General features: G+C 41.0%; 1 long non-coding RNA gene across 1 annotated transcript; it reads left to right on the forward strand.

Moving 5' to 3' along the window:
- The first annotated feature begins 519 nt into the window (after positions 1-519).
- On the forward strand, positions 520-12,368 carry LOC142084686 (uncharacterized). The gene is made up of 8 exons (XR_012674421.1): positions 520-715; positions 1,296-1,460; positions 1,922-2,142; positions 2,807-2,914; positions 3,630-3,690; positions 4,226-4,293; positions 8,003-8,176; positions 11,961-12,368. It is a non-coding gene; the product is annotated as an uncharacterized LOC142084686 (long non-coding RNA).
- The last annotated feature ends 933 nt before the right edge of the window (positions 12,369-13,301 follow it).

Consider the following 13,301-nt stretch of genomic DNA (forward strand, 5'->3'; position numbering starts at 1 on the left):
GCTCGCCATTAAATACAGGATGGCCACAAAATGTCTCCTTTTCAAGGTCCTCCTTTCATGCAGCATATTGCACATCCTACAGACAACACTGCTGGGCACTTGCAGGCAACGTTTTGAGTGACGCCATTCCTCTCAAGAATAGTTGTAAGCCGTTTGAAGCTGTAACTGCTCAGTCAGAATGCCTAAACACTTTCTAATTAAGTTTATCATTAAAATATTAAAATGAATTTCATTTTTTTCCTTCCATAGCTCATCCTGACCGTGGGCTGCTTCAGTCAGTTTGCTATTGTTAGTCATGGCATAACCTTCTATAAATTACTGCGAGTTGCCTTTCAACGACTTCATTAAAATGCATTCCTGCCAGAGAGCTCTTTATCCATACATATTAATAAGGCTTCGTAGCGATAATTAAGCAATGACTAATATGTTAGTGAATGTAAGTATCCAACATAGACAGGAGAAAATTTGTAGGTAAATAAGTTGTATATGTTGCTAAAAAATAATTAAGATTCACTGAGCTATACTAATTTAAAATAATCTTTTTTTTTTTTTTCCTTTTACACTTAAAGCAGATAGGACTGTCTTTGATACTGTGCTCCCTTGTATCAAGAAACTCAACGCAGGTGGAGCCGCTGCCCTGGGTAGCTTCGGCTTTCCTCCTGGGATGTCCCAGGGCCTCGCCTGCTGTCCCGAACCCTGTGGCAGGGAGATGAAGGTCTGTGCTGAACCCAGTGAGAGCCAGGGAGGAGCGGGCAGGGCTGCTCTCTCAGGGCAGACGTAGCACTCAAGGGCAACGCAGACACTCCAGGGGTAGAAAAGGGTCATGCTAAGTTTGGGGGGGGTCTCTGCACTTGTAAAGAATCCCTTTAAAAAAATGGGATCTCAGATCTGCTTTGCACGCTCCTAAAATGCTCATTAATTCTGAACCAGCCAGAATGAGGGGAGTGGGGGGCATTTGTTACTGCTAATGAAACTGTCGAACAAAAACCCCGATCTGGACGCGTGTTGTAGGCACTGATCCAGCCGCACAGAGGTTCCCAGTATAGCGCGTGTATGAAGTTAGCAGCCTGCTACACCATTCAGGCTGATTTGGGGCATTCATGGTGGAGGTTGTTCATTATTTCAGTTCACGTCTTCCCTCCTTCCATGGTGTAACCAGAACTCTCTGCTCCCAAGAGTTTGAGAAACTTGTAAAGAGCTGAAGATGAGGGACAGAAGACGCTTTGCAGCTTTATATAGATCTTTTGCATTTCCTGTGGGATTTTATGTGAATTTTTGTGCTCTCTGTGGTGCAGGTGATAATGGGGAAGGAAAGAGTGGTGACAGAAATTCATGTAAAGCAGGAGAACACATTTGAGAAGGTCTGAACTTCAAAGAGGTGTTGATGGTAGCGAAAATGCTGGGTGCTCAGCTTGCTGAAGAAGGAGTTGCTGATGCAAATGCTTGAATATGTATTTAAAGTGAGATTTGGGCTTCCCATTGTTTCTGTTTTTTTTTTTTAAGTTGACCCATATATCATTTCCCTGGATTCATAAGATTTTTTAGTACTCTACTCTGAATGTATCAGAGGGACTGCTGTTCAATTATAATTTTCATGCTTCTTATTTCATTTTCCATAATTAAGTGTTAGACTTCCTAAGATACATTATCTCTAAAATGCTAGTGATGTATAGCAATTTCATTTTATGTGGTCTTAATTTGCAGAATTTTTTTAAAATACCTTTTGCCGCTAATGCATTGGCGTATATTATTTTACAGGTTTTCCAGTAAAAAGAATCTGTGTACACAATCAGAATATGCTATATATATTACCGGTTGCTTTTACTTAGGCTTAAAAGGGGATTAAACATTCTCACGAAAGCTGAACACTGCTTGCTCAGAGTAAAGGAAAAAGAAACACTTAATCGTCATTGCTTTTCAGCCTCCACATGTATCTAAGTGAATATTTATCACGAAGAGAAGGCATCAGTCACCAGTTTTTTGTACTGGAAGGCAGCCTGGGATAAATAACAAATCCTGTAATTAGGAGCCAATAGATTCTAATTGACTTACGTTAGTCCTCAAGCTGAAATCTAGCCTTTCTCTCTTGTCATGGCATGGAGCATCCTTTGTTTAATGAACACTGAAGGGAAATTGAGTGAGGTAAGAAAAAATAGCTCTTCTGAATGGATGCAGCCTTGTGCGAGTGTTTGAAGTTGTTATTTTAAGTGCTTATTTTAGTGACGTTTGAGCTGAGCATGTAGAATATATAGAGTAGCATTTAGGAAAAATGTTAATGTGGTTGCTTACTTTAACATGAGCTGCAGCTCTGCCAGCAGAGATGAGACGTGCCATTTAAGGAACACTAAAGCTTTGAGTGAAGTTTTTGCTCAACTTTATTTAGAAACTTGCTGGAGTGCACCGGATGCTGGGGGAAACCAGAACACACTTTTTGGATTGTCAGACCAAAGGCAGGAAGGTTCCCACAGAGCCCTCCTCCTTATGTAGCTTCTGTTTCTTATTTAGATTTTGTTTTTTAATACCCAAGAGCTTTTAGTGGTGTTCTGACAATTGTGGTCTGGAAATTTGTCTAAATTAAAGCAGGTTTTGTTTGTTTACTTAAAAGTGCTAACAGACTCAGACAGTCCCACAGCATTTTTCAGGGCTTACATCATTCTAAAATAGATTTAATTGATTCAAAACAAATTTGACAAAAATTTGCCCACTTGATGCATTTCCATCTATACAAAAGGAACAGCTGAGCCTTGGCAGGTGTGATGAGCATAGTATCTGGAATTGGTATGACATGTTAAAAAGCTTATTTTAGTTGCTGGAAGATACAAGAGAACACAAGGAGTTAAATGAACTAGTCTGAAGATGTGAGACTAAATGCGGGAGAAGTTGGGAGCCAGATCCTCAGCTAACGTAAGTAAATGTAAGTTCCACTGAGGGTATATCAGATGAAGGGCTGCTCCCATACCATTTAGCTTCTTGGTTTGGATGATTCGAGATTTTATGAATCCTCACGTGAAGAGAGATGTGGAGAGCCAGGTATGCCTTCACAAACTGTGGAGAGTTGAGGATGATCAGTTGAGTCATGGAAGTTTTCTTCACATTTGTTCATTACAGCTATATAAGACAGTAGCTGTATTACAACACCTATAAAAAATGCATATTAGCATCAAACCCTTATCCACATTTATTTATCACATAAAAAACACTGTGATCCTGTGTTTAATTAACTCTGGTTTAGCCTTCCCAGACTTTCAGTCAGTCCCCAGGAAAAGCATGTGAAAACGTAAAGGCAGAAGCATATCGAAGCTACTTTGCAGTCCAGGACCACTTGCTGTGCTACTCCTATCCCTTCACTGCTGTTTTTTTGAGGACAGATGCATTAGTTCAAGTGCCGTGATATACCAGCCAGCACAGCCGTACAGAAAGGAGAGGTGGGTAAGCAGCGGGTCTAGGTGCTCCGGGAGGTTAACTCCTGGGGTGCTCCCACAGCCCAGTAGGACTAACCTCCTCTGTAGTCCCAGGAGAGAGGGGAGTAGAAAGGAAGGTAGCCAGTGACTGCAGCGGGAGCATCGGGAGATTGTTCTTGTGGAGTTAAAATTAGCTTTTGAAGGTCGCCACCTCTGTTTCTCATTCAGAGAAATGTCATCTGCTGTTGGTGGAATGTCCTGTGGAAAAGTGAGAGACTGAAGGAGGAAGGTATGTGGTTTGGGCTCTGAATTTTAGCAGCTGAGAGTTTTTAGGACTTCATAATTTATCTTTCAAGCGAAAAGACTATTATGTAGGCCTACACGTGTGTTGGGAATACTTTAAAAAAGAAATTTCCAAACGAGTGAAGTCCTATGCAACTCCATTCATACATGGAAGCTCTTCTTCCTCGGAGTCTGCCCTCTTCTGAAAATGTTGGGAGACCAAACTCCTGGGGGAGATTAAAGAGGATGAGGAAGAGAGATGAGAGTGACAGTACAGTCCATGGCAGTTGGATTTGGCATTTGTCTCTTGCCACAAAGAACTTACAAAACCATGAATAATTACAAAATAATAACAATTGTGGAAATTTGCTCATTTGGAGCAAATTGCTCATTTGGAGAGGACAAGGAGTGTGTACACTTGCTTACATTACTGAAAAATGTTTCTGATTTGTCTTATGCCTGTAAAATGCACAGAACTAAAGGAGCAGAATTATATTCTAGTTAAGGCATAATCTAATAGTGTGTACAATTCCCTGTTGCAGGACCAGAGTCTGTCCTGAATTGCACTGACACGAGCTGAAGAGAACAGAATTCGATTCTGAGAATCCAGGTAACTGGTGGTGATACCCAAATCAGAAGAAAAACAAATTTGACTTTCATGGCAAATCACTTGTTGATTTTACCTGTACTGTTATCTGAAATCACTGAATGGCCTCTGAAAAACTGTTTTACAGTTTCAATATGCAACAACTATATGAAGATCTGTTGCTTCCTCCATTTTAAAGGCCTGATCAAGAGTCTTCTGAAGTCGTCTGAAAGCTTTTTATTGGTTAGAGGAGATGGAGATTCAATTGCCAATAGTTAGGTTGCTTGCTGGTGTTTTATTCTAGGAAAGTGCCGATTGATTTATTCTCTCTGCAGATGTTTGGCGATGAGTGGTGACACCAAAGCCTCAGTCTGTGTTCGACTGTTTAGAGTCCCTTGAACATGGTTTTGTAAGGCCATTTCTAGCTAGTAATTGGTAACTGGATGTGGTTAGGGTAGTTAGATAAACATACAGAGGAAGGGGATGAATCACTAAGTAAATATAATATTGATGCTGTAGGAACTGCTGTTACATACAGCACATTTGTGGCAGATGTGACGTATTTGTTTTCTGTTGTCAGGAAAATGTTACTTGAAAGAAGAATTGAGTCTAAATGTGTAGTTCCAAATCTGCATATCCACACCTTCTCGATGCATATGTTGGCTCCGGTTAGACTCTTAACAACTTGTCGGCTTTTAACATAACCCCACTTCTTTTTACATATCCCCTTAGAATTTGATCCATTAATCTGAGGTCATATCAGAGAAGTTTCCATTGCTTTAAATGTCAGCGTAGCCCCTAAAGTAGATGGTCTGCATTAATGTAGAAGACATTTATGCCAGTGAAACAGCATTATAGTTATTAGTGGAGCACGTTGGCAGTTTCTGTCAGCAATTTTTGTACCCATGTAACATAGAAAGGGCTAAAAATACCATCTACTGTGACTTGCACATAAAGAGGAGAGAGTGATATAGTCCCAAAATCACGAAGAAAAGCCCTTCAAATTGTTTTCTGTCCTCTCTTTTGCACTTTTTCGGGATCTGGTAGGTACGCTAAATCTGCTTAAGAGCCTTACGTTCCTTGTGGGCGCTCGGGCTGGGGCCACCCCGTTAGCCAGCAGCCCCAGGGCAGCCTGGTCCATCCTTCAGCGGGTGGAGCCATCAGCTGTGACGGGAGGAAAGAGGAACTGAGGCAAAATGTCAATGACAATGTTTGTGTGCATCCAAGCAAAGGGTTTATTCATTCCTGTTTACAGTGTTGAGGATTTAACCATTAAAAAGGCCTAATTAGAAGACAAATTAGGTGTTCGATCGCCCTGTTGCAAATGAGATAAAAAGCATGCAGATATATATATATATATATATAGGATGTGTATATATATGCATACGTGCTGAAACGAGTTCTCCAATCCCCTAGTCTTTATTTTATTTGTAATGAAAAGTCTTTGTTCAGAAGGAAGAAAGCTCAAAATCTATTTCGGAAGTGTGGTTAGTACATTCCCTTCGTGTGTGCATGCATATACATGCACCTAATTCACAATTTCCAGCCCCCAGTTCCCAAATGCTTGGCCCCACTCTGCCACAGACATTAGCTGTAAAAGCCATAATGTAATCCTCAAAAATTTGGAAAAGTTAATGTTTCTTTTCATAGCTTTAAAAATAACTCTGTTCACTCTCAAAAAGCTAAAATTTAGCTCCTCAGCAAAGCTAGATTGTTTTGAAATCATGGAAGACATTTTTTGAAGACAAAAACCTCTGAGTCTGAGCTTTGAACTCCGTGAAATTTACCATGATTTGTAGAATATCTCTACCTTGAGTTTTGGTGCAAAGTTTCAGCAAGGAACTGAATATTAAGCCACAATACGTAGAAAATCACATAAGCTATTGCCAGACAAGATATTGCAGTGATACCATAAAATCCTTCTCCAGTTACTGCATTCCTGATCCACTTGGCATGAAATGTTAAATTGACTTCTACTTACTATTATCATAAAAACCACAGGGGTTTCTTCTTGCTGCTACTTGTTTTGTCAAAGATCCAGTAATTGGTAACATGTGAATTAACATTTTGCAGTAACAGAAGAACAGAGTGCACCAACAACGATGAGAAGTTGTGTTCTGAAAAGTCACTTTAGCATTTAAATCTATAGCAAGCATCAGGACTAGAAAACCACAATCTTTAAGAAACAATGGACTTACACATCAAATAGCTTACATTTCTCCTGCTGGTAACCACCTATGTGAATATTTACAATTAAAATGGAAACGTAATAAAAAATTAATAGTCATTGCAGATCCTTTTATGTGATGCTTATATTTTTGTAAATCTTTGCAGCAAATTCTGTTGTTTCTTCATACTGGAAATGTTTTATACTTGGCTTGAATGTTTTGCAACATTATATCATGGTACACTGCTTTGTTAGAATTTTAGTTATCAGTAACATGTTTAGCTTAGTTTGGTGCACTACAAATTATGTGTGTGCTCCACGATATTGATTGTGAAACATAGTGAACAACTAACCACACCAGAAAAAGAATGAAAAAGAAAAATCAGAGTCAAAGCACCCTGTGAAGTTTTAAGGTACATTTTAAAAGATTGGTGAATTCTCCAGCCTCCTGTGGGTTACCTCTACTATACAGTGAATTACTTGGATCATCTTCTCCCTCATATCCTTGACTTAATTGAGCTGTAGTGTGAGAAACAAATGTTTTTTGTTTCAACAACTGCAGGGGCCGACGCTGCAGGGGAGCTCTTCAGCCGGCCTGGAAAGTGAGGGCTGTAAGATTCGCAGAGATTGTTCAATACAGCCGTTAAAACACAGCGATGGATAAAGCCTTCTTGAAACCTCTAAGTCATTGGATAGATCTTTTGATTCGAAATCTTTTTGAAGTAGGGTCACCTATGGTTCCTTTGCAGCTCTCAGCCTCGCTATTGCATAAAAGAGGCTTTCAAATTTTACCCATTTTGTCTGACAAGATCCTTTTTTCAGCGTTCATCCTTCATGACCACAATTTAATCATTTAAGATGACAAAAACCACCTAACAGTGGGTTCTCAATTCTGATGGAGTCTTTTTTAGCAGGTATTGTTAGCAATAAAGTAAAAAAGGAACACAGGCTTTCAAATTGGAAACAACCTGGAACTTTTAAGAGCTATTCTGGATAACTGAATGAGCAATGCTAAAGAAATAGAAGGAAATCTTAATTTTGTCCCTGCGAGATACTTTAATCTAATATTCATAGCAACACTGTAAAATCAGGACTGTCAGAGAAAGAACTCTGTAACTGGGAGTGGAAACTCACTGGTTGCAGACCTGGCCCTACTTCGTGACAGTAAGCACATCACTTAATTACGTTGTCTTGGTTTCCTCTGCTTTTGATGTGGGATCAGAAGTACTCATGAGTAAGGCTGAATGTACCCATGATATGGAAGAGATGGAGCAACAGGTTTTCTGCTGGCAGGTGGCACTGAGCGCTTCCTGCGGCAGATGGAGCTGGGGGACTGAGTGTGTAGTCCTCTTTGGCCCTCCAGTAAATCCAGTCCACACTGGTGACCCGAGAATTGCTGTAAACAGGGAACTTTGAAATGTTCATAGGGAGGGTATTATAGAAAGCCAAAAAAACATGACTGGAATATGCAGTTAGCAGAGTGAATTTTTCCACAAAAACCTCAAAGAGATTTCCAGTTGTAATGTTTTTAGCTTTGAAAATATAATCCAACTTTTTCATTTTTAGGTCTCTGACCATTATTCTCTGGTCTCAGCAGAACAACAGCAGTGTATTTAACAGCTTCATTAATGCCAGAGTAATAATTATCTACTGCGGAAGTGGCTATTACATCAGGAATTTTTATACCAGAACTGCAGCAGCATTCTGATTCTTCAGAACTCGGGAGCAATGTTTGTAAAGGTACAAAATCAGTGAAAAAGATTATGTAATCTGAATCTAAAACAATGCCGATATATTAAAAAAGAGAAAATGGGAGCCTGCGAGCTGGCTGCAGTGCAGAACAGGTAGCTTATACAGAGTGGGGTTAGTTACAGCTGGTGAGAATAACAATTTCACCCTCCAACCCTTCACAGAAAAGACTAAGGCAAAAGTGCAAGCTGTTGGCTGGGCTGAGTAATTAATCCACAGGGAATGGCTTACCCAATGAGTCCGCTTTGTTTGTACATAGATTTGCATTATAACAGTATCTGAAATGATGTATTTTCATTTCTTGCTACAACATGGTCGTAAGTTATCTGCAGTGAATTTTTTCAGTGCAATATTCAGAACTGCGTGTTTCACATTTATAATTGGCCAAATAATCCAGATGCTAGTTTCTGTTTTCTTTGTGATTATTTATCAGTTGTGTTTATTACATTTATACATATAATTATACATATACGTATAAATGTAATATCTAAATATTCTCAGAGTTATCATACTAGATTTCAAAACATGCACGAAACAGTAACAAAACTAAGTAAAAAAAATTTACATAATTTTGCAGTATTTGCTGATTTATACATGACAAAGATTACAAGCTATGTGTGAATCACACAGGTGGGAAAAACAGATCATCTGTCGCATTTCCTTCCTCTGGATCTTGAAAATAGAAACTGGAGCTGGCTCAGGGCGCACCGCAAGAAAATGCGTTTCTCTTTTAGAGAAACTTACTTGGGGAAGCAGAGATGCGAATACTTACAAACTCTTTTCATCTTAATTACAAGCATCTGAGACCTTACAATTTTTTCAAGCATTGGGATGGTACAGTGATGTTATTTTATAGCAAGGCCTGTACAATTATAGTTAGAGTTCACATGCACATTTCCACATAGTCCCTAGGTACCTGGTTAATCAGTCGGATCCCTTAGTGACTCTCTTCTAAGGTTCGGGTTAGTTTCTGAAGTGTAACACTTCCAGAGCCTTCCCACCATTCTGCCTATGTTAGATCTCATTTTTAAAATGACACTTTAATTTGATATTTAATTATTGTCCAGCCTGGAAAGAAGAAGGGAGCCAGGGCAGAGTGTCTGGGGCGGCTGCCGAGGGCTGTGGCTGGACCAGCCACAGGGCCTTGCACCCCGGCACTTGCCTATCTCCATCCTCAGATCACCTGTCAGGTTGCAGCCAAGCTGTCTTTGTGCTCCCAAGATCTTGGCTTAAACATTATTTATACCTTTTCCTGTAACTTGGCCAATCTGCATAGAACTCGTCTAGGGAAGTTGGGGTGTGCTTTATAAACCGCCTGTAAAGCTACAGCATGTGGCAGCAGTGTGAAGTTTTCCTCTGCACCCGCTCCCCGTCGCATACCGAGAAAAGACCAGTGAACGTGGGTAGAGCAGAGGCGAGGGGCTTTCATGCCCTGGCCCATTACATCACTTCGGCACTGCCCGCTGGTTATTTGCTCTCTATATCACTTCCCCCCAGGGGGCTCAAAGAAATCAGCAAATCTCCCCCAGCAGAGTTACGAATCCCTAGCCCAATTCATTCAGGCGCAGCAGGACAGCCGGGGATTAATCAGAGGGGGAATGCTGTGAATTCCTGCGCGCTCTTTCTTTCCCCGGCGCAGCTGGTGGCGGGGACACTGCCAGATGAAAGCGGGGCTGTCAGCATCCATCAGCCTGGCTCCGGCGGCTGCATTCCAGGGGATGGACTGGCCTCAGCTGGTAGCTCCGGTGCCGCTTCCCTCTGCCAGGTTAGAGGCGGGAGGAATCCAAATTCAAATACACCTTGCTCTTTCAGCTTCCGATCGGTTTTTAGGAGTTACCAAATTCTCTAAGACAAAATTAGAATGGAGATATTTTTGAGTGTTAGGCCACAGCATGACAGAAACTGGGGATGGGAGAATTTATTGACAGCCCATCTTCTTGCCACTTCGGAGTTGTTCTCCTTCTGATCTTAAATTTCCTAAACAAGGTTTCCGTGATGTAAGAGGGAAGCTATTCTTAAGGAGCTTTTTATGGGGAATTCTGTTTTCTCTAGGATGTCATTGTTCAGTTATGACTTATTGTTGTAGTTCTCCACAGTGGTAAAATACCCACTGGTAGAGCTGAATTTTTCTTTTTTTTTCTACACAGAATCCCACTGTATGTATTAATCATCTTCTCTTCTCCAGCCCCCATGGCGTTGCCCCCGTATATTACCATTACGTAGCTGTGCTGCAATCACATATAGGAGTCACTGGGTGGGAGCCTCTGTTTTTTATTGTAGCATATTTATCCGAAGAGTGCTCCACTGCATTGCAAACAGTAAACAAGTATCAGAAATACTGTGATAAATGAATGTTAGAACAGCACAGCAAAAAGCAGTGGCCTAGCAGCCTCACTGCTAGGTCTTACCATAAAATTGGGCACTCATTAGGTCTGCAGTATTATTGAAAACTTGTCCCTCCAGGTTTCCTTCCACGAGGACAGTGATCCCCAGTAATCCCCTGCTGTGCTGACTGCCAGTGATCTGCCACATCACAGTCAGCAGCCTGCAGCTGGCCAGCAGAACCATTTTCTATACAATAACGATGGTCTGTGAAAAATGTTAAGGAAGGGGAAAGAATTGGAAACCATTGCTTTTAAGACAATTTAAGTTCAAGGGCCAGCCTGTGCCAACACTAACCAGAAATGTAGCGAAAACTAATATGCAATATTTTATGAATATGAGAATCAATTTATTTGTAATATAATTTATAATATTCTTAATTAAATTTGTGAGTACATATGATTTTAAGCAGTAGTATACTCATGTTAAAAGCCTTTATTTAGAAATTTGGGATTTGGGGATTTGTTTACATTTTAACATCTGTAATTCCAAAAATCATAATTCTCTTTTATTGCTATTTGCCATTCTGCAACTATTTTTTCTTTCTTTCTTTGATTTGAAAGGCCATTGCAAGTCCACTTCAGCACTTATCTTTGCAGAATAGAGCATTTACCACTTGGCCATGCAAGCAGTTGTGCCAGGGTGGCACAAGGTTGGGGATAAGCAGTCGGAGAAGGGGTTGTACCTTAAGCCAGTGCTGCTGATTCATGAAACACAGCCCGGGGGGAGGGAGGTGGAAAAATGAGCATGGGGATGAAGATGAATGGGGTAAGAAATTCTTAAATCAGCATTGCCACTGGAAAAATCGTATTTTTATGCATTTCTACTGTATCCTCAGTGTCCTCAGGCTCCTGAACTTTGGATGTGAAGAGCTGAACAGGCCTATTTGCTATTCAGTACCTTTTTGTGCCTTTCTGCAATTCTCTGAATATATTTATGTTGTACATGCATATATAAAAATATGTTATTTTAGTTATTGTTTTCCTTTCCGACCTAAAGTTTGTATTCCTACTAGTAAAGACTTGCTGGAGACTAAGTAGGCATTGTTTAAACACTTCCCGTCTAGCTCTGCTGGGATACTTCAATCTGTCTTGCTGAAGAGAAAAAAAGATTAATCATTCTTGGGGTTTTTTTTTAGAATACTTGATTCTGACAGTGAAAAGCAATTTGTGTGGCTTAACTGTGATGCAGACGCTTTCCTCCTGTTGTTTGAGTCATACTACCTTATTTTATCCAAGTTCTTAGAAATAACTCTCTGAAAGGTCAATCTTAGTTTAGTAATTGGGATTTTGGGGGTTTGGTAGGAACAATCTAGTTCCAAATAATTAACCTGGACAGCATGTCATTCAAGGAAGAAAAAAATAACTCCCCCATTTCTCTGCTTTCCTCTTAGATCTCTGCACGGGTTACCAAGCCCTAGGATCTCGGTGTGCAGTCATACAGCGCCTCTGCTCACCTGTTTACGCCTCCCGAGAGGCGAGGAACGAGCAGAACGTGTCTGAATTCCTTCTGCGCAGGATAGCTGAGCTGGGGGTAATAATTTACTGCAGATACAGACCGACAATAAATTAGTACGCCCCCAAGAGTCTGGAAGAAACAGAGGAGGAGCAGTGACTCATTTCTGAGTCATAGAGCCTCCCCGGATTTATCCTGGGATGATGTACTGTATGCACCACTCCTTGATTTGGTCTGTCTCGAAAGGACAACCGAGCCCTCAACAGCCCTGAATATAATTGTGGAAAAATAAATGCTAGCAGCAATCATTCCTTGGCAGCAGCAAACTTTATTACGTTTTGTAAGATCTTCCCTGTATCAGGTCAGTATTTTGATACGAAATGGTGAGAAAAATGCAGGGCAGGTTGGTTTGGCTGATCAGTCAGTCTGCAATCAGAAGTTGTCAGATCATCCCTCTGCAACCCTTGGCACGAGTTATGGGAGCTGCTTTAGGGGTGTATTAGGGATCAGTCAGAGATCCCTACATTGTTAAAGTGGTGGGCAGCCACGCAGCAGCAGAAACAAGGCTTATTGTGCTTTTTCTTTCTTCTCGGTTTCTTCTAAAGGTTCTTTCTGCTGAGAGCATTTTCACTGTTTAGCATTGTTTGATGCCTGAGGCTGCATCGATCTCCCACCCAGCCGCGATCCCCATGGCTGCCCGCCGTGGGTGTGCTCGGGGACCTGCCCTTCGATTCCTAACGGCAGGGGAGGATGGAGGTTTCAGATCTCTGGCACAAACAAAGCGTCCTGTAATCAAAACCATCTGGGTTTATACGGGTCCTTTTGAATTGGGTGGAAACCACCACTTCAGAATACCAATTGTACCAGCAGCTTTCTCAGTCAAGTAAAACTCATGTGAGGGATTTGTACCAGTCCTGCGCTCATTCGTGGGGTGCATGAGACGACAGGAGCAGAGGTATCTGGAAAGCCCTGCAGTATTCTGTGGTTGGGGCTCCAGTGTGATTACAGCAACCTCAGACCCTTGTACAGCACAGCATATAGGAATTGTAAAGCTTCTTTAAAGTCATGGTCCCTGTTCTTTGCCAAAGCACAGGAATAGAGTCGCTGAAAATCTGGAGTTTAGACTTTGACAAAATCTCTTTTGAGGCGGGAGCAGTTCTAATTCCTCCAAACCTTGTCAGGATTGCTTACACCATGTTTCCATCCTAGAGCTGTGGCTGCGTTGGTCTTACCAGGCATCAAAATCAAGATTTGAACCGGTTTATAAAGTTTTTTGGTT

Source organism: Calonectris borealis, chromosome 8 (assembly GCF_964195595.1).
Source record: "Calonectris borealis chromosome 8, bCalBor7.hap1.2, whole genome shotgun sequence".
In the NCBI taxonomy this organism is placed as follows: domain Eukaryota; kingdom Metazoa; phylum Chordata; class Aves; order Procellariiformes; family Procellariidae; genus Calonectris; species Calonectris borealis.